The sequence below is a fragment of the Ursus americanus genome, chromosome 5 (genome assembly GCF_024610735.1).
Source record: "Ursus americanus isolate L20-20 chromosome 5, mUrsAme1.1.p, whole genome shotgun sequence".
NCBI classification, from domain to species: domain Eukaryota; kingdom Metazoa; phylum Chordata; class Mammalia; order Carnivora; family Ursidae; genus Ursus; species Ursus americanus.
In genome coordinates this window covers 84,429,626-84,451,740 of record NC_142131.1, presented here as the reverse complement: position 1 = coordinate 84,451,740, position 22,115 = coordinate 84,429,626, and the positions used below count along the sequence as shown (strand labels likewise).

The 22,115-nt window shown below is 34.9% G+C and overlaps 1 protein-coding gene across 1 annotated transcript in view; it reads left to right on the top strand.

Annotated features, from left to right (window-relative positions):
- Window positions 1-22,115, top strand: part of LOC123791161 (butyrophilin subfamily 1 member A1-like) — a 63,914-nt gene that overhangs the window by 19,287 nt on the left and 22,512 nt on the right. The gene's annotated exons all lie outside the window — the stretch shown is intronic.

The window sequence follows — 22,115 nt, the reverse complement described above, 5'->3', positions numbered from 1 at the left end:
TCCTCTGCTCATGTTCTCTTTCTCTGTCTCTCTGTCTCTAAAATAAATAAATCAACCCTTTAAAAATTAAATAAATGTAATGTGAAGCAACAGACTTAGAATTACTGTGTTTGATCAATGTTAATCTTTATTTCACATTGTATCCTACCCTCTAAAAAATTAGCATTAACCCTTGTGAAAGCAAATATATTATTTGAAAGCTATTTTCCAGAGTAACTACAGCAAAATGACAGAGAGGCAACCCTCAGCTTTCATTTCCATACAGAAATATCAAAACAAAAATGTAGAAGTGATGAAATCCACTTTGTCAGACCTCTGAATGATAACAAAAAGTTACAGCAAGTAAGCAGACTGAATCAAGCAAAAGACTCTTCCAATGGTAGGAGGATTTTGTGGCAATTTTAGTTGCCCTTGACTTACTCTGTCTCTGCTGTTGGAAGTGTCTTGGTTTTGAAGAGGCAGCAGTGTGTATTAGAAGTGTGGAGCCCATTTCCCTGAATTTGAAGGGAGTGGAGCAGACATAATTAATACATTATTGTGTATATCTATTCTAAGTTGTGTATCAGTTACATGACAGACTGATGTAAGATGTTGTCTTGGTTTTGCTTGATTTAGAACTGAGAATAAAAGAGCAGCTAGCATTGCTCAAAAGCACTACAACCTGAACTAACAACTCTTAGAGGACTGGGAAAAGCTTGATAGTGAAAGCAAACAATAGACTTCTCAAGGTAAAATCTGGGGACAGTTTTTTGGGGAAACTAAGACATTCTAAAACAGCTATATGCACGTCAAAAACAAGACTCATTCAGGAAAAACTCAAGGAAACCCTAGTGTTTCATCTTCAGCTATTCTCTAGGCTCAGTGAAAGCCTGCCTAAGTGTTAATAGAGAGTTATGGCACAAAACCAATCAGCAAATATTAGGAAAGATGTTTGCCTTTCTTTTTTGTTTCTTTGCTCTTTTTTTCTGTTTTGTTTTTATTATATGTTTAGTTCCCAGTATGCAAGTAAATCTCTGTCTAAATGACAAGGTGAACACAAGTTAAGGAACAGGGACTTCATCAACCATACATGACAAAGGACAATCTTTGTAAAGATAATTTTGGAAATTAACTAGACAAATGGACTACTACAGCCCTCCGTATTAACAACAAAACAACAACATCAACAAACAGCAAAAAACACCATCTGGGGAAATGAAAGAAGATGGTATACAGAATTACAACATTATATAATTTAAATGTTCAGTTTTCAAACATGACCAAAACAACTACAAGCCCTATAAAGAGAGAGAAACATATGGCCCATTTGAGGAAACACAGTAAGTTAAAAAAAATCCTGGAAAAAAGCCGTCCTTTGACTTACCAAAACCAAACAAAAACAAAAACAAAAACAAACAAACAAGCAAAACAAGCAAAGAAACCGGGAAACTTGTATGAACAAAATGACAAGGTTAATAAAATATACTAAAATTATAAAAATAATGAAACAAAACTTGTGGAGCAGTAAAATACAATAACTAAACTTTGACAGTACTAGAGTACTGTTAAAAACTTAAAAATATTGAGTTTCTGAGTAATCAAAAACATTGTGAGTACGTGGAAGAAATAGTGAACTTGAATGTATGACCATTGTAACTATTAAATCTCAAGAGCAGAAATAACAGAGAAAAGTGAAAAGAATGTAAGGGATTTTTTGAACACTGTATTGGTAAATTTTATGTCTGAACTTCAATAAGCTAAATTATGCACAGATATCTGGTAAAATATTTCTTGGGGTGTCTGTGGGAGTGTTTCTGAAAGTTTTTTCAATTTAAATTAATGGAATAAGTAAAGAAAATAACCCTTACCAATATAGGCAGGCATCATTCAACCCATTGATGCCAACAACAACAAAAACAGCAACAGCAACAACAACAAAACAAAAAACAAGAGTGAATTTACTCTCCATCTGACCTGGGTCGTTAAACTCCTACACTTAGATATTGATGCTCTTCACTTTCAGTCCTTTGAAGTCAGACCAGGATTTACACCATTGGCCTACCCACTTATCTGCCCTTCACACTAAGACTAATATTGAATGACTGGCTGTCATTGTTCTTAGGCCTTTAGATTTTGAGTGGAACGAACTACACAATGGTCTTTTCTGGGTCTCCAACTTAAAAATGGCCTATTTGATGTTCTCAGGATCCATAACTACATAAGCCAATCCCTCAGTATTAACTTTCTCTTTCTCTCCCTCCCCCTCTCTCTTTACAGATAGATGTAGATATAGATACATATATAATCTATCATCTATCAATCTATAACCTATTGGTTCTGTTTCCTAGGAGAACCTGAAGTAATACAGATTTTGTCACTAAGAGCGGATCTATAGAGGAAGAATTTTAAGAATGTGTTGGTTCTGATTAGATTTAAAGATTAATGGCTTTACTTCAAGTATTAAAGATAGCACTGATAGTTCATGGTTTAAACTGTTTATAGAAATATGCAAAATATCTGTCTTGGATATTCCTAATCAAGCACTTATTAGAAACAAGTATTTGGATGACTGTATATGATGTTTTTCAAAACAATGTAATGATGTTGCTGGTTGTTCACTGTTGCTGGAAAAGTGATGAAGGAAAAGGACAACCTAAGGGACTAGAATTCCCAGTCAAGTGCCACATAAATGACCTAAGAATGTGTATATGTGCCTTGAAGGAGTCCCTTATTTCCTGTAGCTGCAGAAAAAAATCAAACCCAGAACCTTGTCTTGTGACAGGGAGAATTACAACAGAAGTTGAATTCCCCAAACTCAAGGACATTTACTGTTAAAGTGACAACAATGATAAGGGGAAAATAGGATTCTATAAGTTGGAAGGAGGTGTGTGGGGAGAATTTGGTGAATCTAGGAACATTTGACTCCTAAATTCTGATTAAACTTTTTTACCAGTAGAAAAAATTTCCTCATCCCCAGCATACTTGCCCTTCTCACTTCCAGTAGACTTGCACTGCCTAACCACAACAGAAATGTCCTTCACAACCCCAGGGGCAGTAGCTTCCCCACCCTCAGTGGCACCTACCTTCCACCTCCATCTGAGGGGGATAACTGTATTGCTTAAGGGTATAATAATGGCATCATCTGAGTACATTGCTTTACAAGATAATGCTGATTCTCCTCAAGACGTATCATGCCTCTTTGCTTTTTGACCTCTAATTTAATTTAAGTCCCACCAGAGCCCTAAAGGTGATGTACAAATTGTACCCCATGGGAAGTCATGATACTCTCCCAAGGAACCCCTTGAATTTTCTAATTCATACAAGCAAAATTTTGTGTAATGTGAGTGGGAAAAGATATTTAGAGGGTGTGGAATAATTGATGAAGGAACATAAAATTGGATCAGGTCAAATTTGTTGATATGAACAAACCAAATTTATTGATATGAGAGTCTGCATTTAATGTTGCAACTCAAAAGGGCAGAAAACACTTTGTTCAGTTGGATGAAACATAGACCAAAAAAATGTGAGTGAATTGGATATGCCAGACATGCCTCTCTTTGATATGAAGGAAGGAGTTCAATAGTTCAGGGAGATTAAAATGTTAGAATGAACTTGTCATCACCCATAAAGGGGGTCAAGAAGACATAGCTTACACCACAACTGTGAATAGTAAGTGTGTAAGAAGAGCCACTTTATGGGCATGTTTGAAGAGTTTTGTGATCACTCTTTTTTGTACGTCACAATTCATAGTGGTAATTGCAGTCATTTACTTGAAAATGTTAAATGCAGTGGGAGCATTTAGACCCCAGGGTGGCAAGGGTCAAGCGAAGGCAAAGTAGGTGTGGCTACTATAATGGAGCAAGTAGAACAGTCTGACTCCTGCAGACCTATGGTGTTGGCAATTTTAATCATGATGTTCCTATAAGTAAAACCAATAGTAACTTTACTGAATTCTTCCTTGCTTTATGTAAGCAGAAAAGTTCTAGGTCAAGTAAACAAAAATCTAAGTTAAATCATAAAAAGATAGTGCCATAGTCACTCAGTCAATTTCTGAATTTGAGAAAGTTTACAGACCAGAAGTCCTTAAATAAGGACAATTTGGGTTCCCTTGAGAATGAACCCCAGTATAATACTGAAAATTGATACTGTCAAACTTTCCCACAGCCTTTCCCAAAGTGATCTAAGACTTTTGCCATAAATGTACATTGCAGAAAAGGAAAGAATCAGACCTTTTAGGGCTATCACACAGAGGTTCTAAGCCTACACTAAATCCAGGAGAGCAAAAGTGTCACTGTGTCCCACCAGAGTACTGGCAAAGCACCTTGCATAACAACCAGAATATAGTTCTGGGTCCCACACAAAACAAGCAGATTTTTTAATATGTAAATAAGAGGAAATACACACTCAAATGGGGAATGTATTATCTACCAAGTTTAAAAGGGCCCACTGTGTGTTGTGCTTCTTTCTTGGTTGTAGGAGGGTCCAGATACAACAACTCACCATTTACTTTAGAAGAAATATCAGTCCCCGCCCACTGAACACTGAGAAATTTCCAGAAAGATCCTGAATTTTAGTCAAAAATTTTCCAACTCCTTGTCTTATCCATAACTATAGAATAGTTTTTATGTCTTTCTCATTATGTCTAGTTACCACGTCATCAATGTTATGGACCAGTGTGATATTGCACAGAAGGGAAATGTGACAATCTTTATTTTGTTTAAGTTTATTTATTTAAGTAATCTCTACACCTAATGTGGGGACTGAACTCATGACCACAAGATCAAGAGTTGCACGCTCTTCTGACTGAGTCAGCCAGGCACCCCTAAGTAACATTTAGATAATTGGATACAGTACCAAGAAGGTGGCAATACTCACAGGAGTGGAACAAAATTTTTCTGAAGACTTTGTAGGCTCTGATTTAGCAATGCACAGAGCTGTTTTTCTGATATGATTCATAAATCCATGAACCAAAGTGGTGGAAATTGGAGTGGCAGCATTCATGTTAACCTATGGTGAACCATAAGCAAACTTTCACTTTTCATTCTCATGACTTTGTGCTTTGTTGACCTAGAGATCTTTGTACCAGAGGGAGGAACATTTCTATTGGGGATACAATAATAATTCCACTAAGCTGGAAGTTAAGAATGTCTCCTGCTGGGGCACCTGGGTGGCTCAGTCAGTTAAGCATCTGCCTTCAGTTCAGGTCATGATCTTGGGGTCCTGGGATTGAGCCCTTTTGTTGGACTTCCTGCTCAGCAGGGAGCCTGCTTCTCCCTCTGCCCCTCCCCCTGTTTGACCTCTCTCTCTCTTAAATGGATACCTGTCTCTCTCTCTCTCAAATGGATAAATAAAATCTTTAAAAGAAATGCCACCTGACAACTTGAGACTCCTTATGTGTCTGAGTCAACAAGAAAAAACAAAACAATCAAAAGATGAAACGAAACAAAACAAAAATAAAACAGTGTTGGCTGGGGTGATTGATCTTGACTATCAGGGTAAATTGGACTGTGATGCTACAATGGAGGTAAAGAATACGTTTGGAAAACAGTAAATCCCTTTGGTTGTCACTTAGTATTACTGAGCCTTTTGATTAAGGTCAATGGAAAACTAAAAGAGCCGAATTTAAGCAGGACTACTATTCAAGCAGGACTACTTATGGCCCAGACCCATCAGAAATGAGGTTTTGGGTCACCCAATAGGCAAGGAATGACGATCAGCTGAGACCCTTGTTGAAAACAAAGGGAATACAGAATATGTAGTAGAAGAAGGTAATTGTAAGTACCAGCTACAACAATGTTACATAAACATTACACAAATGAAGATGGTTATTGCCATGAATATTTCCTCCTTATTTTGTCATTAATATGTTTTTGTGCATATATGCATGTATTTAAGAAAATACATTTTTTCTTTCTTTGCTATTTCCTCATCATGTGACATAAGATGTATTGAATCTATATCAGTATTTAAGTATTGTTAATATTACATATTAATATTACATAGGATTTAAATTACAGGATATTAGGAGAAGAGCAAACATCATTCATGAACTTTGCATCTTGTTATGGGGAAGGGATTCATTTGTTTTGGGTTGTATACATGATAGTTGTATAATGTTAGGTTGAATTATGACCTTATTGTTAGCTTTATTTGGGGATTCAGTTTGCTTTAAGGAGATGAGTACAGATGCCAAGTTGACCATGGGTTGAGTTCTGATGGCTAATCTTATGTATCCCGGCTAGGGTTAAAAAATGCCCTGGTAGTTCATAGAGTATTATTTTTGGGTGAGTCTATGGGAGTGTCTCTGGAAGAGATGAACATTTGAATGGATAATCTGAGTGAAGACAATCACCTTCATCAATGTGGGTGAACATTATCCAACCCATAATGGCCTGCATAGAACAAATGGCCAGGGACAAATAAGCTTACTTTCTAAGCTTGAATATCCATCTTCTCCTGCTCTTGTATGTAGAAGCTCCTGATTCTTGGGCCTTTGTACTCTCAAATGGATAAATAAAATCTTTATTTTATTTATCATTTACATCATAGTTCCTTCTGTTCTCAGGCATTTGGGCTTGAACAGAGACTTACATCATTGGCTCCCATGGTTGTCAACCCTTTGAGTTTGGAGTGGAGCTAAACAACTGTCTTTTTGTGACATTAATCTTCCAGATAGCAGATTGTGGAACTTTTCAATTTTCATAATCTTATTAGCCAATTCTTTATCTATGTATCTATCTATTCATCTATGTATCAATCTATTTAAAAGATTGAACAGTTATTTAGAGAAATAATGACAAACTTCTCAATTTGATGAAAGACATGAACCTAATTCAAGGAGTGTAAAAACTCCAAATAAACATGAAGAAACCCAACTCAAGCACATTTAATCAAACGTTTGAAAGCCCAAGAAAGAGAAAATTTTGAAAGCTGCAAGGGAAGATTTACTTTGTACTTACAAGCTATATTCAGAAAGATTATACTGATCTTTTCCTTGTAAATCATTGAGGTCAGAAAGATGATAGTATACTGGATGATATGTCTAAAGAGCTGAAAGATTTCTTTTAACTGCCACCGAAGAATTATATGTCTAGCAAAAATATCCTTCAGATTGAAGGAGAAACTGAGCCATTCCCACTTAAGCAAAAGTGGAGGGAACTCATTATGCCTAGACCTACTTTAGAAGAAATATTAAAAGTAGTTTTTAAAGTGAAAGTGAAAGAACAATGGGTAGTAGTTGAAAGAAATAGCAATTTCTGGTAGATATAAATGTATTGGGAAATAAAAAGAAAACATTACTATTGTGTATTTTATTGGTAGATCCACTTTTTATTTTTTATGGGACTTAGACAAATGCAAAAAATATATAAATCTAGGTTATTGGGCACAATATGATAATTATATTTTAAGGAAAGCATATTATTATAAAAATGATAAAGAGGTAATTTATGAAAGCAACAACATAAAGTTTGGAAGAATGGAGCTGGATAGGAAGAAAGTTTTATATCTTATTAAAGTTAGGTTGCTACAAATTTAAGATATTTGATAAATTTCAGGTGTCAAATGTAGTGTCTATGGAAAACACTATGAAAATATTTTTAAAATGTATGGACGGAAGAAAATGAGAAAAACAACAAAAAATAGGAATCCTACAAAAATCAAATAAACACTAAACAGGCAGAAAAGGAGAAAAGAAGAAACAGAAAATATGTAAGACATAGAGAAAACACATAGCAAAATGGCAAAAGTCTTTATCACTAATTACTTTAAATGGATTAAATCCTCCAATCCAAAGACAGACTGACAGAAGGGCTTTAATAAAACATAATGCCACGAACAGTGCAAGAAAGTTCCTTTTTCTTCACATCCTAGCCAACACTTGCTCTTTCTTGTCTTTTTGATTTTAACAATTCTGATAGGTGTGAGGTGATAACTCACTGAAGTTTTGTTATTCATTCCATTGATTTTGAGTTAAGTGGATCATCTTTTCATGTGTTTTTTGGCCATTGTGATGTCTTCTTTGGAGAAATGTCTGCTCGTATCTTCTGCCCATTTTCCAAATTGAACTATTTGCTTTTTGGGTGTTGAGTTGTGTAAGTTTTATATATGTATCAGATAGTAATGCTTCATCAGATATGTCATTTGCAAATATCTTTTCCTATTCATTAGGTTACCTTTTTGTTTTCTTGATTGTTTGCTTCACTGTGCAGAAGCTTTTCATTTTGATATAGTCTGAATAGTTTATTTTTGTTTTTATTTCCCTTGCTTGAGGAGACATATCTAAAACACGTAACTAGAGCTGATAGAGAAATTCCTGCCTGTGTTCTCTTCTAGGGCTTTTATAGTTTCAGTTCTCACATTTAGGTCTTTAATCCATTTTGAATTTATTTTTTGTATATTGTATTTGTATATTGTAAGAAAGTGGTCTAATTTCATTGTTTTACACGTAGCTATCCAGTTTTCCCAACACCATTTTTTGAAGATACTTTCTTTTTCCCATTGTATATTCTTTCCTCTTTGGTTAAAATTTAATTGACTGTATATTTATAGGTTGTTATATGACCTTTATTTATTGCAACATTACTAACAATGGTCAAATATAGAAGCAACCCTAGTGTCCATCAATAGATGGATAGATAAAGAAGAAAATGTAATATGTATCTGTATCTATCTATCTATCATCTATCTATCTGTCATCTATCTATATATATATATTATAAAAAAGAATGAAATCTTGCCATTTACAAAAACATGGATAAACTAGAAAGGATTATACTAAATGATACAAGTCAGTCAGAAAAAAAATACTATATGATCTCACTCATATCTGGAAATTAAGAAACAAAACAAATGATCATATGTGGGGGAAAGAGAGAGAGAGAGAGAGAGAGAGAAACCAAGAAACTTATTCTTAACTATAGAGAATAAATTGATGGTTACCAAAGGAGAGGTGGTTGCAAGGATGGGTTAAATAGGTTATCAGGATTAAGGAGTACACGAATCATGATGAGCACTGCTCAATGTATAGAATTATTGAATCCCAATATTGTACACCTAAAACTAATGTAACACTGTATGTTAACTACTCTAGAATAAAAACTGAATAGTAAACATAATTCAGCTATCCACTGTCTGGAAGATATTTACTTTAGGTATGATACACAAATAGTTTGAAAGGGAGAAGGTGGAAAAAGACATTCCATGCAAATAGTGTCCCCCAGAAAAGCTGGGGTGGGTATACTGATTTCACACAAAATAGACTTTAAGTCAGAAAGTGTTTAAAGATACAAAGAAGGGCATTATATAGTGAGAAAAGAATTAATTCAATAAGAGGTATAGAAATACATATATTATAAATATAAATATATATATTTATATTATATAAACTACTATATATATATAGTAAAACAGAGCCCCAAAATATAAAAAAAATAACAAAATTAAAGGGAGAAACAGGCAATTCTGCAATAACAATTGGAGACTTCAATATACTAGTTTCAATAGTAGATGAAACAGATAGAATAAAAATAAGGAAATAGAGCATTTGAACAATAGTATACAGTAATTAAAGCCAGCAAACATATATTAAAGACTTCACTGCCAATAATAGGATTAACACTTTTTTTAAGTGCACATGGAAAATTGTCCAGGATAATCTATATGTTAGGTCACAAAACGAGTTCTAATTTTAAAGGGTTGAAGTCATAGTATGACTTTTCAAATATCAATTGGGAAATTTAGAAAATAAAAATTAAACAACAAACACAGAATTGAAAAAAAATATGATGGAATTTATAAAACAGAGATGGATGAAAAACAAACAAAGAAACAAAAAACCCACAACATAACAGGTTTATGGGATACCATGACATAGTGGTCAGAGAAAAATTTATAGTTGTAAACACCTTCATTAAAAAAAGAAGAAAAACTTCAGATAAATAAAATTATACCTTAAGAAGTGTAAGAAAATTAAAAAAAAAATAAATGAAAAGCTAAGGGAAGAAAGGAAATAATAAAGAATAGAAAAACAACAGTATTTTAAATATTGGTATATTAAAAAGATAAAAAAATATTTAGAAGCATTGGTTAGACTGAGAAGAAAAAAAGAAGAAACAAGTATCTTAAATCATAAATGAAAAATTTGAATATATTGAACAAATTTCTAGAAAGAAAAATTATCTAAACTAACTCAAAATAAACTATAAAATCACAACAGACCAATAAAATGTAAACATAAACCTTCCCAAACTGGGAATGTTCAGGGCCACGGGGCTTTAGTGGTGAATTCTTCCAAATATTTAAATAATTAACAACCATACTTCATGAATCTTCGAAAAAGTAGAAGAGGTCAGAACATTTCATGACTCATTTTATGAGGTAAAAATTACCCTGATACCAAAGCCTGACACACACTAGGATCCTTAAGAATATTAAGGCAAATACTTTTTGACCAAATACAACCAAACTAAATCCAACAGCATATTAAACAGCATATCAAAATAACTCTGTACCATGACCAAGTAGTGGGCTTTTCCCAGGAATACAAGAGTGTTTCAGCATAAGAAAATCAACCAATGTAATAGTGGAATAAAGGTAGAAACCTACACGATCATCTCAAATGACAGAAAAGACATTTAAAAAAAATCTATCACTCTTTCATGTTAAAACCATTAAAAAAGGAGTATAAGGAAATGGCCTCAACATAAGAAAGGGAACTTATGAAAAATCCAAATCTTACACTATACCCAATGGGAAAACTAAAAGCTTTCTCTGTAAAGTCAGGAGCAAGACAAGTTTGCTTATTTCACCACTGTTATCCAACATTGTCCTAAAAGTTCTATCCAGGGCAATTAGACAAGAAAAAGAAACAAAAGACATCCAAACAGGGAAAGAAAAAGTAAAACCAACTCTATTCACAGATGAAATGATCCCCTATGTAGGAAAAAAAATCCACAAGAAAATTAATAGAAATAACAAATGACCAAATTCAGAAGCCTGATCAAAACACAAATATTAGTTTTATATCAATACAGCTGCAGTAAACAACCTAAACAAAAAGTAGACACATAAAGAGATCAGTACAACAGAATAGAAAGCCTACAAACAACTCCACACTTACATGTTGGATTATTCTATGACAAAAAGACACAAGAATATACAATGGGGAAAATGTTCCTTCAGTAAATGGTGTTGAGAAAACTAAGTGGATACTTGCAAAAGAGTAATATTTGATTAAATGTAAGATCCAAACCATAAAACTCTTAGAGGAAATATAGTAAGTACTTTGATATCAGTCTTAGCAATATTTATTTGAATCTGTTAAATGAGGCAAAGACAAGAAAAGCAAAATTAAACTAATAGGACTACTTCAAACTAAAAAGCTTTTGCACAGCAAAGGAAACCATTAACAAAATGAAAAGGCAACCTACTGAATGAGAATAGATATTTACATACGACATCTAATAAGGGAATTAACCAACTCATACAATTCAGTACCAAAACTTCAACCAACCTAATTTAAAAAATGGGCATAACCAGACTAGACATATCAAAAAAAAAAAAAAAGGCATACAGATGGCCAAAATTCATAGGAAAAGATGTTAGATATCACTAGCAATTAAAGGGACATATATCAAAATCATAATAAGCTATCATCTCACACCTATCACAAAGACAATTATCAAATAGACAGGATATAACAAATGTTGTTGAAAATGTGGAAAGGGAGCACTGTGAACTGTTGGCGGGAATATAAATTGGTGCAGCCGTTATTGAAAACAGTTTGGAGTTTCCTCAAAAAAATAAAAATAGAATTACCATATTATCCAGTCATTCCAGTACTAGATATTTATCTGAAGAAATTGAAAACACTAAATCAAAAAGGCATATGCCTTCTTCTGTTTATCATATCACTATACACATAGCCAAGACATAGAAATAACATAAATATCCAATGTATGTATGTGTGTGTATATATGTATCATATACATGCACATATATATAATGGGATGTTACTTAGCCATTAAAAAAAAAGATCTTGCCATTTGAGACAAAATAGGTATAGCTAGATGTTACTATGCTACGTGAAATAAGTCAGATGAAGAAAGCCAACTACCATATAATTTCACTTACATGTGGAGTATAAAAATCAAAACTGAAAAACAAAACAAAACAGAAACTCTTTATAGATACAGAGAACAAACTGATGGTTGTTAGTGGGTGTGTGGTTGGGAAATAGATGAAATAGGTAAAGGGGATTAAAAGGTACAATCTTCCAGTTACAAAATAAATAAGACATGTGTATGTAATGTGCAGCATAGGTATATAATTGCTAGCACCGTATCAACTTTGTATGGTGATAGAAAATAACTAGATGTATTTTGCTGATGATTTCATAAAATATATAAATATTGAATCACTATGTTGTATACCTGAAGCTAATACAACTTATCAAGTCAATAATTCTTCAATTAAGAAAATGAAATTCTTGTGGGGTGAATGACGGTTTAAGATATTAAAATTTCATACTCCCATTCACATAAATATCTGATTTTGGAAATATATGCTTTATTTTCATTATCTTTGAATGACCTTCTCCAATTACTATATCTGTAATTAATAATGTTTAGAGTGATTATTATTCAAGCAGTTTGAACTCATTTAAAAGAATATGGCTAACACTTGTTAGTGTTGTCCTTTGGGGATATTTTAATGTAGGGCAGCTCAGAACTACGAAGTACTCTCCCAACAAGCCATGCTGTGCTCTAGAGCAGTGTGGAGGGTCACAGTCATGCTACTAGATCTCAAAGTCTGTCAAGAATCTCTGTGTGGGTGGAACTTCTATTTGTTTTCCAGCTGCACAACACTCGGCTCACACGCACAAAATAATTTCCAACTCACATCTATTATAAGGAATAAACTGTCAGAATTTTTAGTTTCACTCTCTAACTTCCTTGTATATTTCTCTTAAAGGTAAACTCAAGGAAGAATATGGTAAGTCATCCATTACTTCCCTGTGTTTTTAATGCATTGATAACAATATAAAAGGTCAGGTATTTGTGAAGGAACGATTTAAGAGAAAAAAAAAGTCTATAAAGATATGAGGAAATAAATGCCAATTTGGGATTTGGGATTGTGTATTTCTTTCCTTATCTTACTTAGGTTGTTCAAGTGTCCAGGAATTCTGTTGAATCAATATGTCTATAATCCCTTTAAGTTTGCAAATATTGTTTTGATCCTACAGAGAGGAGAAGCTGGTTAAAACCTGGAAAAAGTACTAAATGAAGGTCTATATTAAATCCACCAGAAATCCTGAAAAGGCACATGGTGCTACACTTCAGTGCAGAGCACAGCCTGGGCCACTATCAAAATATGTACAAATGTTAGCTATTCTTACTCATTGTTTGTTAGTTCGCGTGTGGTTTTAACTGGCTAACCTACTTATATTGGGAGTGAGAAAAGGAAGCTTGTGTGAAATGCACTTGGAGAGTCCTTTTTTCTCTTCTGCATTTTTGAAGCTTCTCCATGTCTGGAGGATTCTTTTGCACTTACTCTGCTTCCTTCAAATTTTAAAAATTTTCATCACATGCTGCATAGCAGTTTCAAAGGTATGAATTCGTATTTGTATTATCATCAGAGTATGCCCCTTATCAAGTGTCCAGGAAAAAATTTTGTCTTTCAATGCCCAGAATTTCTTGGGATGAGCAATGAAGGCTGACTGGCTGTTTCAGTTCATTTCTGACTCTTGATGCCTCCCCCTTCCAAAGGTTCACTGATTCGGACAAAATTCTTGAAGCTCAGACTCCATGTGTAATCTGGATGAATTTTGGGGAATAAATATGATGAGTTCCACATAATTATCACATGGATCTGTATGGACTGACTTAGTTCTTGAAGAAAAGAGACAGTAGATGATGGAATTGTGGGCATGTTTCATGATATCTGAAATCTCTTTGAAATCATCTATTTCCTTTTCTCTCTTCTCTCTTATTTTCTCCTGGTTGGCTAACATGTTACCAAGTCAGAGCTGGAAAGATTTCAGTTAAGCGTGCTTCTCTAGAAATTCTTCCAAACATACTTTGTTGAATTATTTATTATATCTTTTGTTTTTACACAGAACTCCTAACTACAGAGAAAGGTGAGTAGTATTTGTGTGTATTTTGGAGGGGAAGTTATAGAAAAATATATCTGATGTATGAAAATCATATTAGCAATTGATTTCTACATCATGAACTATCAAATCTTTTAAATGATCTCCCTATATATGATTACTTATCCATTGAAACTATGTTGTCCTTTTGTAACATTATAAAATATAGGTTGTTTAACCAAGTATACAATAGTCTGTTACATTTAATTGTTAAAATGTAATATGCATAAGCTTTGATATACTGTATCCATATGCTTTTGTTTGTTTGTTTTGATTGATTTTTAACTCTTGACCTTGTTACTTAGAAGAATATTTTTAGAGTAATTTTATCTCTATGTATTTGCACTTGCTTTTCTCTATCCCTGAAATATTTCATTTCTGTGATCATTGCCTAATTAACTCTGCTTTCCCTGTGGGGACCTGGTGAAACCTCACTGAGTATTATTTATGAATTTTTCATTATCTGTTTTGCTCCTTATTTTTCTAGATTATGTGGGAAAACAGAATATGAGCTCTGTTTTCTTCCCGGGTCTAGCTTTTAATGATCACATAACAACTAATTCTCACAGAGTCACTTATGTCATAATTAATCTCTTATACTGACTTCATCTTATATTATTCTGAGCCTTATGTCGTTGGCTATACTGCTCTGAGGCACAAGTAAGGTATGCTGAAGAATCTTGGTCTGGAGCTGCCTAGACATGAACTTTGGACTGGGCTCTATGAGACCTCAGGAGAATCACAGGGAGGGAGGAGTTCCTAAGAGACTTACCAGTATTCGTACTCCATGAAAGGGTATAAATAGTTTGGGAATTGGGAGGGAGGACCTTGAGGAATCTCCCAAAATCCCCCCCAAAGGAAAGTGTGAGCATTACAGCATCAAAACACACAGATGACCCTCATCTGAGACACCTTTTTCTTCCTGTCCACAAACACACACTCTGCTCCACCTCAGCTCTTTTCCCTTGAAGAACTAGAAGCTTCATGGGACGTGAGAGAAGGAGGGGCAAGGGACATTGCTTGGCCTGGACAGTTTAATATTCAAAACCTGTACAGAAAAAAAAAATCTGAGAAGTTTATCGGAAAGGCTTATAGTGAGATTGAATGAGGTTGCTTCTTGCATGAACATAATGATTTTCAAGTTATTCTATAAACCAGTCACAAAAGCATGTATAACTCTGAGTCTTATATTCACGTTTGGTCAAATGAATAATAAGTAGCTATTTTGAAAATGTACTTGTTTCAATGAAACATACCATAGTATTATCTTCTTAAGAAACATCTCAAGTAAGTCCTTTCAAGGACATTTGCTGACTCTTATCGAAATACTGAAAACAGTGAGTTATTATGATGTGGGTAAAAACCATGGAAATTCTAATTGAGTCTAAGTCTGCAACCGTGGAGGTTCATTCTGCAGGACAAATCTGCAATAGTTTCAGATTAATATCAGATATGTGTGGGAGGTCTCCAAGACTGAAGGACTAAACAACGTGTGGTTTGGAGCATTTTATGCTGTGGATCAGGAAACTACTTCTCTATCACTAAAACTCCAAGAGACACATCTTAAGAGTTTATGTTTGTTCAAAGAAAGGATCTATTGCTTGAGTTGGATATACTAAAGACACCACCTTAGTAATGGAAGTTGAGTCAAAGCAAACCCTCCCTCTGAGGAAATGCTTGCTTCCTCAGTAGATTTATTTATTTTTGTTTTTATTTTTATTTTTTTATTTTTTACCAGTTTCTTTTTATCAGCTTCCAGGTATTGCAAATAATCTTGTGATACTATAAAGATAAGAAGGATGGCCTGTTTCAGTCTTTCCCATATCCTGAGGAGAATGGGTATAATTTATAGGTCCCATATCCTGAGGAGAATGGGTATAATTTATAGGTCTATTTTCTCAACTTTTGATCCTCATTAAAAGAAACCTTTTTAATATACTGTTATATTTCCATATAAACACATTCACACATCAAATTGTATTTTTTCATATTGAGTTATATTTTATTATTATCATTAATCGGAAAGTAAGTGCCTCTCTCTGTGTCAGAGACATATACTAGATTATCAAGTCTTTGGTCTCAGGGTCTCTTTTGTCAAATGGTAATAAGTTCTGGGACAGGATGCCCATGAACAGGGATAAGAGGACACATTCTAACATACTCTTGCTTTGTTTATTTCTTTATTTAGAGAAAACAGAAAAAGAGAATTGTAAGTGATGTTTCTCTTTGACTGAAGCAGTGTTTGAACATGCCACATGTGATGTTGTTTCATTATTATAAACAAGCCCAAATCCACACACCCCATTTATGACCTAACATTATTTAGAAACAACTAAAATATATTTCTGCTACTTTTTAAAATGTAAATATACGTAGTCATATGACAGGTAAAATTGTAGCCGTAAATGAAGAAGAACCAGATGTGTCAGCTAGTGCTTGTGAGGGCTGGAACTCAGGAATGATATTTGCTACAGGCAGTGAGGGCAGTCATTCTTTGTGTCTATAATAAATAACTGCCTAGCCCATAGTCTGTGCTTAGGAAACAATGTCCATGCTACCCAGAGCAATCTACACTTTCAATGCTATCCCGATCAAAATACCAAAGACAATTTTCAAAGAACTGGTACAAATAGTCCTTAAATTTGTATGGAACCAGAAAAAGCCCGAATCTCCAAGGAACTGTTGAAAAGGAAAAACAAAGCTGGGGGCAACACAAAGCCGGATTTCGAGCTGTATTACAAAGCTGTGATCACAAAGACAGCATGGTACTGGCACAAAAACAGACACATAGACCAATGGAACAGAATAGAGAACCCAGGAATGGACCCTTGGCTCTTTGGGCAGCCAATCTTTGATAAAGCAGGAAAAAACATCCGGTGGGAAAAAGACAGTCTCTTCAATAAATGGTGCTGGGAAAATTGGACAGCTACATGCAAAAGAATGAAACTTGACCACCACTCTCTCACACCATACACAAAGATAAACTCCAAATGGATGAAAGACCTCGATGTGAGACAGGAATCCATCAAAATCCTAGAGGAGAACATAGGCAGCAACCTCTACAACATCAGCCACAGCAACCTTTTCCATGACACATCTCCAAAGGCAAGAGAAACAAAAGATGAAATGAAGTTGTGGGACTTCATCAAGATAAAAAGCTTCTGCACAGCCAAGGAAACAGTCAAAAACACTAAGAAGCAGCCCATGGGATGGGAGAATATATTTGCAAATGACACTACAGATAAAAGACTGGTATCCAAGATCTACAAAAAAACTTCTCAAACTCAATACCCAAGAAACAAATAAACAAATAAAAAAAATGGGCAGAAGATATGTACAGACACTTTTCTGATGAAGACATACAAATGGCTAACAGACACATGAAAAAATGTTCAAAATCATTAGCCATCAGGGAAATTCAAATCAAAAGCACACTAAGATACCACCTTATGCCAGTTAAAATGGCAAAAATAGACAAGGCAAGAAACAACAATTGTTGGAGAGGATGTGGAGAAAGAGGATCCCTCCTACATTGTTGGTGGGAATGCAAGTTGGTACAGCCACTCTGGAAAACAGTGTGGAGGTCCCTTAAAAAGTTAAAAATTGAGCTACCCTATGATCCATCCATTGCACTACTGGGTATTTACCCCAAAGATACAGATGTAGTGAAGAGAAGGACCATATGCACCCTGATGTTCATAGCAGCATTGTCCACAATAGCCAAAGCATGGAAGGAGCTGAGATGCCCTTCAACAGATGACTGGATTAAGAAGTTGTGGTCCATATATACAATGGAATATTACTCAGCTATCAGAAAGAATGAGTTCTCAACATTTGCTGCAACATGGATGGCACTAGAGGAGATAATGCTAAGTGAAATAAGTCAAGCAGAGAAAGACAATTATCATATGATTTCTCTCATCTATGGAACATAAGAACAAGGAAGATCAGTAGGTGAAGAAAGGGATAAAGAAAGGGGGGTAATCAGAAGGGGGAATGAACCATGACAGACTAGGGACTGTGAGAAACAAACTGAGGGCTTCAGAGGGGAGGGGGTTGGGGGAATGGGATAGACTGGTGATGGGTAGTAAGGAGGGCACATATTGCATGGTGCACTGGGTGTTATACGCAAGCAATGAGTCATGGAACTTTACATAAAAAACCAGGGATGTACTGTATGGTGACTAACATCATATAATAAAAATTATTATAAAAAAAGAAAAAAATCATCGAACTTTACATTGGAAACCGGGGATGTACTGTATGGTGACTAACATAATATAATAAAGAAACATGAAATAAAAAATAAAGGAAACAATGAGGAAAAAAAAGACTCTCTTTCACTTTGGAAGTTGTTCTCTCAGAACAGGTGCACATTCCACATTTAAATTGTAAATGGAAACAAATATTCTCATAAGTGTTATGGAAGAGGGTTCACGATGCCAGGAAGACATACAGCAGTGATGATGGCCTTAGTCCCGGGTTGTGGATTTGCTGAAGAAGCAGCCACAGAGATGAGACTAGTGGTAGTGAAGAGGACAGGTGGGTCAAAGAGAGCACTAGCATGTGGAAAGCAGGAAGCACAAGAGACACTAAAATCTTGGTGGAGGTGAGCCCATGATTCCATCAGAGGAGACATCATATTCAGCTGACTCTGTTCCAGGAAATCCCATCAGGGCTGTAAGGCAGGCAAAGGCTAGGAAATGCAGTATCTTCTTACCATTCTAGGAATTTTGAATGTGATCCAGGAAACAGACTTTTGAATATTATCCAAAACAATGAGGAAATCATAGCAATGTTGTGTAAAAAGAGGTTCAGTGACAAGATTTTCTTTTAAAAAATGTCATTCTCTTGAAGGTAGAGAACAGATTATATGGTTAGCAGGGAAAAAATAAGAAAAAGAAAAAGAAAAAGAAAAAAAAAGAAAAAGAAAATCTAGGCAGAATCTGTTCTGAGCTATACACTCAGCTCAAAATAAACAAGTCTAATACGTCTATACATGCTTACTTGTTTACTATTTCATGGTTAGTCTTCAATGCCACCAATTACACATATTATTTAGTTATTATATAAGCCTAATGGTTTCATTAATTAGAAAGAAAAATGCCGTGTAGATCTGTGGTTTCTTTTGGACTCTGCGGTTCTAGGCCTAGAGACCCACAGGACAGTGTTTGCAATGCTGTCCCTGCTTCATTTCATTTTGGAATCATATTTGGATTTAGATTTTCCTTGTGACAAACTTTCCCATATAAGGAAAGCTATTTATCCAAGGTGAAAGTACTCTGAGTGGGTCCATATAACATAAACTTATTCTGATTGAAGTCAGAATTTACCCCAGATTAACCCAAACCTGAAAGACCCTGCACATAAAGTTATTTTATTTCTAATAATTCTTCTCAACCAATTTTCCCAGAATTGAATTAATACTTCTTTGGAGTAAAGAAAAACTTGAATTCATCTAACAAAGAATGCCAACAAACAACATTTCCCTTACTAAAAAAATAAAAATAAAAACATTTACCCCTGAAAGAAGGAAAGCGTTTATCTATATTTTAAGGAAGGTGGGTTAGTCATGTGGGACATATCCTGACAGGAAAATGTGTCATTTATCATCATTATCATCATCACCAACAACTACATTTATTTATCAAACTGTTTTATAAAAAAAGGAAATTGTGCTTTAAAATGACAACACATCGGTAAATACAAAGCACTTATAGTTTCCCTAAAGCCCCTAACATTGAAACAAGAATAACAGAAGTAAAGAAACGTGATGTAAAGAGTGAGGAGAAAATAAGACTGAGGATGTAGACAGAAGGCAGATCATAGACAACCTGTCACCTTTAGGATTTAGCATAGGTCCTATGAGTGGTGGAAGGAATTGAGGAATTTTGAGTGAGAGGGAATTTCCCCTAATAAGATGATAAGATAAGCATTTTTAAAAGACTGCATTGGTGAATACACTGATGTGTGCAAGAGTGGGCACTGGGACCCCTAAGGGACTTCCACCGTAGTTGAGAAAGACCCAAGAAGGAATGAAGATGGTGGGGAACTGTGATGCAGCTAGAATCAAGAAGCCTCAATGAGGAACTGAAGTTGGAGGGTGAAGTGGGAGGTGAATGGGAAGGAAGTATAAAGAAAACGTCCCTTTTTCTGGCCTGTGTAACGGGATGCATTGACTTTGTTCACTGAGATGGTAATAAAATTCCATCCTCTAGTACCAGGAATTCCTCAACTCTCTTAGCGTTAGTGATCTCTTCAACTGCCTAAACTTTTGATAATTAGTAGCAAGGCCTCAGTGACTCTTGACCAAAACAAACATGCAAACAAACAAAAACCAGAGTGAAAGATTTAAACTTCAATCTCTATTTTTAAATTATTGCTTTGTCTTTGGTTTTATAGTCACAATTGTAGTTTTACATAAAATGTTTTTGACTCAGTCATTTTCCTGTGTGTCCTTTTTCTTCTTTCCCTTTCTCTGAGATTATCTCAGGGGTTACATTTTTAAATGACCAATAGATATATAAGCATTTGTTTTTTAATCTGTCTGAAAGAGAGCTCAAACAATCCCTAGAGGAATCTTACTAATAAATTCATTTTCATCTATTTTGTTCTTTTTTTTTTAGAATCATTCAGGAAGAAGTATGGTGAGTTGTTTTAGTCTTTCTTAAATATTATTTATTTATCTATCTATTATCTATCTATCATCTATCTATCATCTATTATCTATCTATTTATTTATTTTGGACAGGGACAGACAGCAAGACATAGAGAGAGATAGAGAATATGAGTGGGGGAGGAATAGAGGCAGAGGAAGATGGAGACTCCCCAACTAGGTCCCCTTAGTTGGTTTACTTCTAACTCAGAGCATATTATTTTCTCATTTAGAGGATAAGGTCACAGATTCAAGGTGTGCCTGCACAAATATGGATCAGAAAGACAAGACTGCAGGAATTGTGTATATGGGGATAGTTCGCACAGAACTCAACTTACCCATTTGAAAATAGAGAGACTTAGGTGAGAGCTTAACTAAAGGTTAGGGAAATATTCTGTACATATGAGCACTGGTCTAGCCACATCCAGAGGGAGAAGCTGTGTTTTGTCAGTTTCAGAGATATAGGGCAGAAACACTGTTCCATTCTGTTCATTATGTTCTTTCTACGGACCAGACAGAGCAAATACTCTCAAACCCAAGCATGCATTGAATCACATGGAGGGCACATATTGCTGGCACACTCAAGAATTTCTGATTCCACACTTCTGAGTTGGGCTCCTGTATTGGCATTTCAACAAGGTTGCCCATTAGAAATGCTGATGCTGCCGTGCCAGGAGCCACACCATGAACAATGCTGCTCTGTCACATTTGAACTGATGATTTGGAAACATTAAGAATGACTAGGCCCCTTCTAAACGTTCAAATTTACATTTCTTAGGATGAGCAATAAAGCCCGACTGGCTATTTCAGGTTACTGCTGACTCTGGATGCCTCCACCTTTCCAAAGGCTCAGAGATCCTGTGCCAGTCTCTTGAAGCTCAGACACATGCAATATGCAATCTGGGTGAACTTGGGGGAGGTTCCTAGGATGAGCTCCACACAATCATCAGAAGCATCTGCATGGACTGACTTAGTTCTTGAAGTGAGGAGACCGTAGACGATGGAATTATGGGCGTATTTCATGATACTCTGGAGTCTCTTAGAAATCATCCATCTGAGATGATGTCCACCAGACCTGCTTCCTTGTCTCTCTTCTTTTTTATTTTCCTCTATTTGGCTAATATTTTACCAAGTCAGAGCTTGAAAGATTTGAGTAAATTTTCCTTCTTTAGAAATTCTTCCACACATACTTTGTTGAATTCTTTATTCTCTATTTTATTTTTACACAGAAATCCTAACTACAGAGAAAGGTAAGTGGTAAATGTTTATATTTTAGACTACAATTATCAATGAAAATTATACTTGATCTACTAAAATTATATGATCAATTGA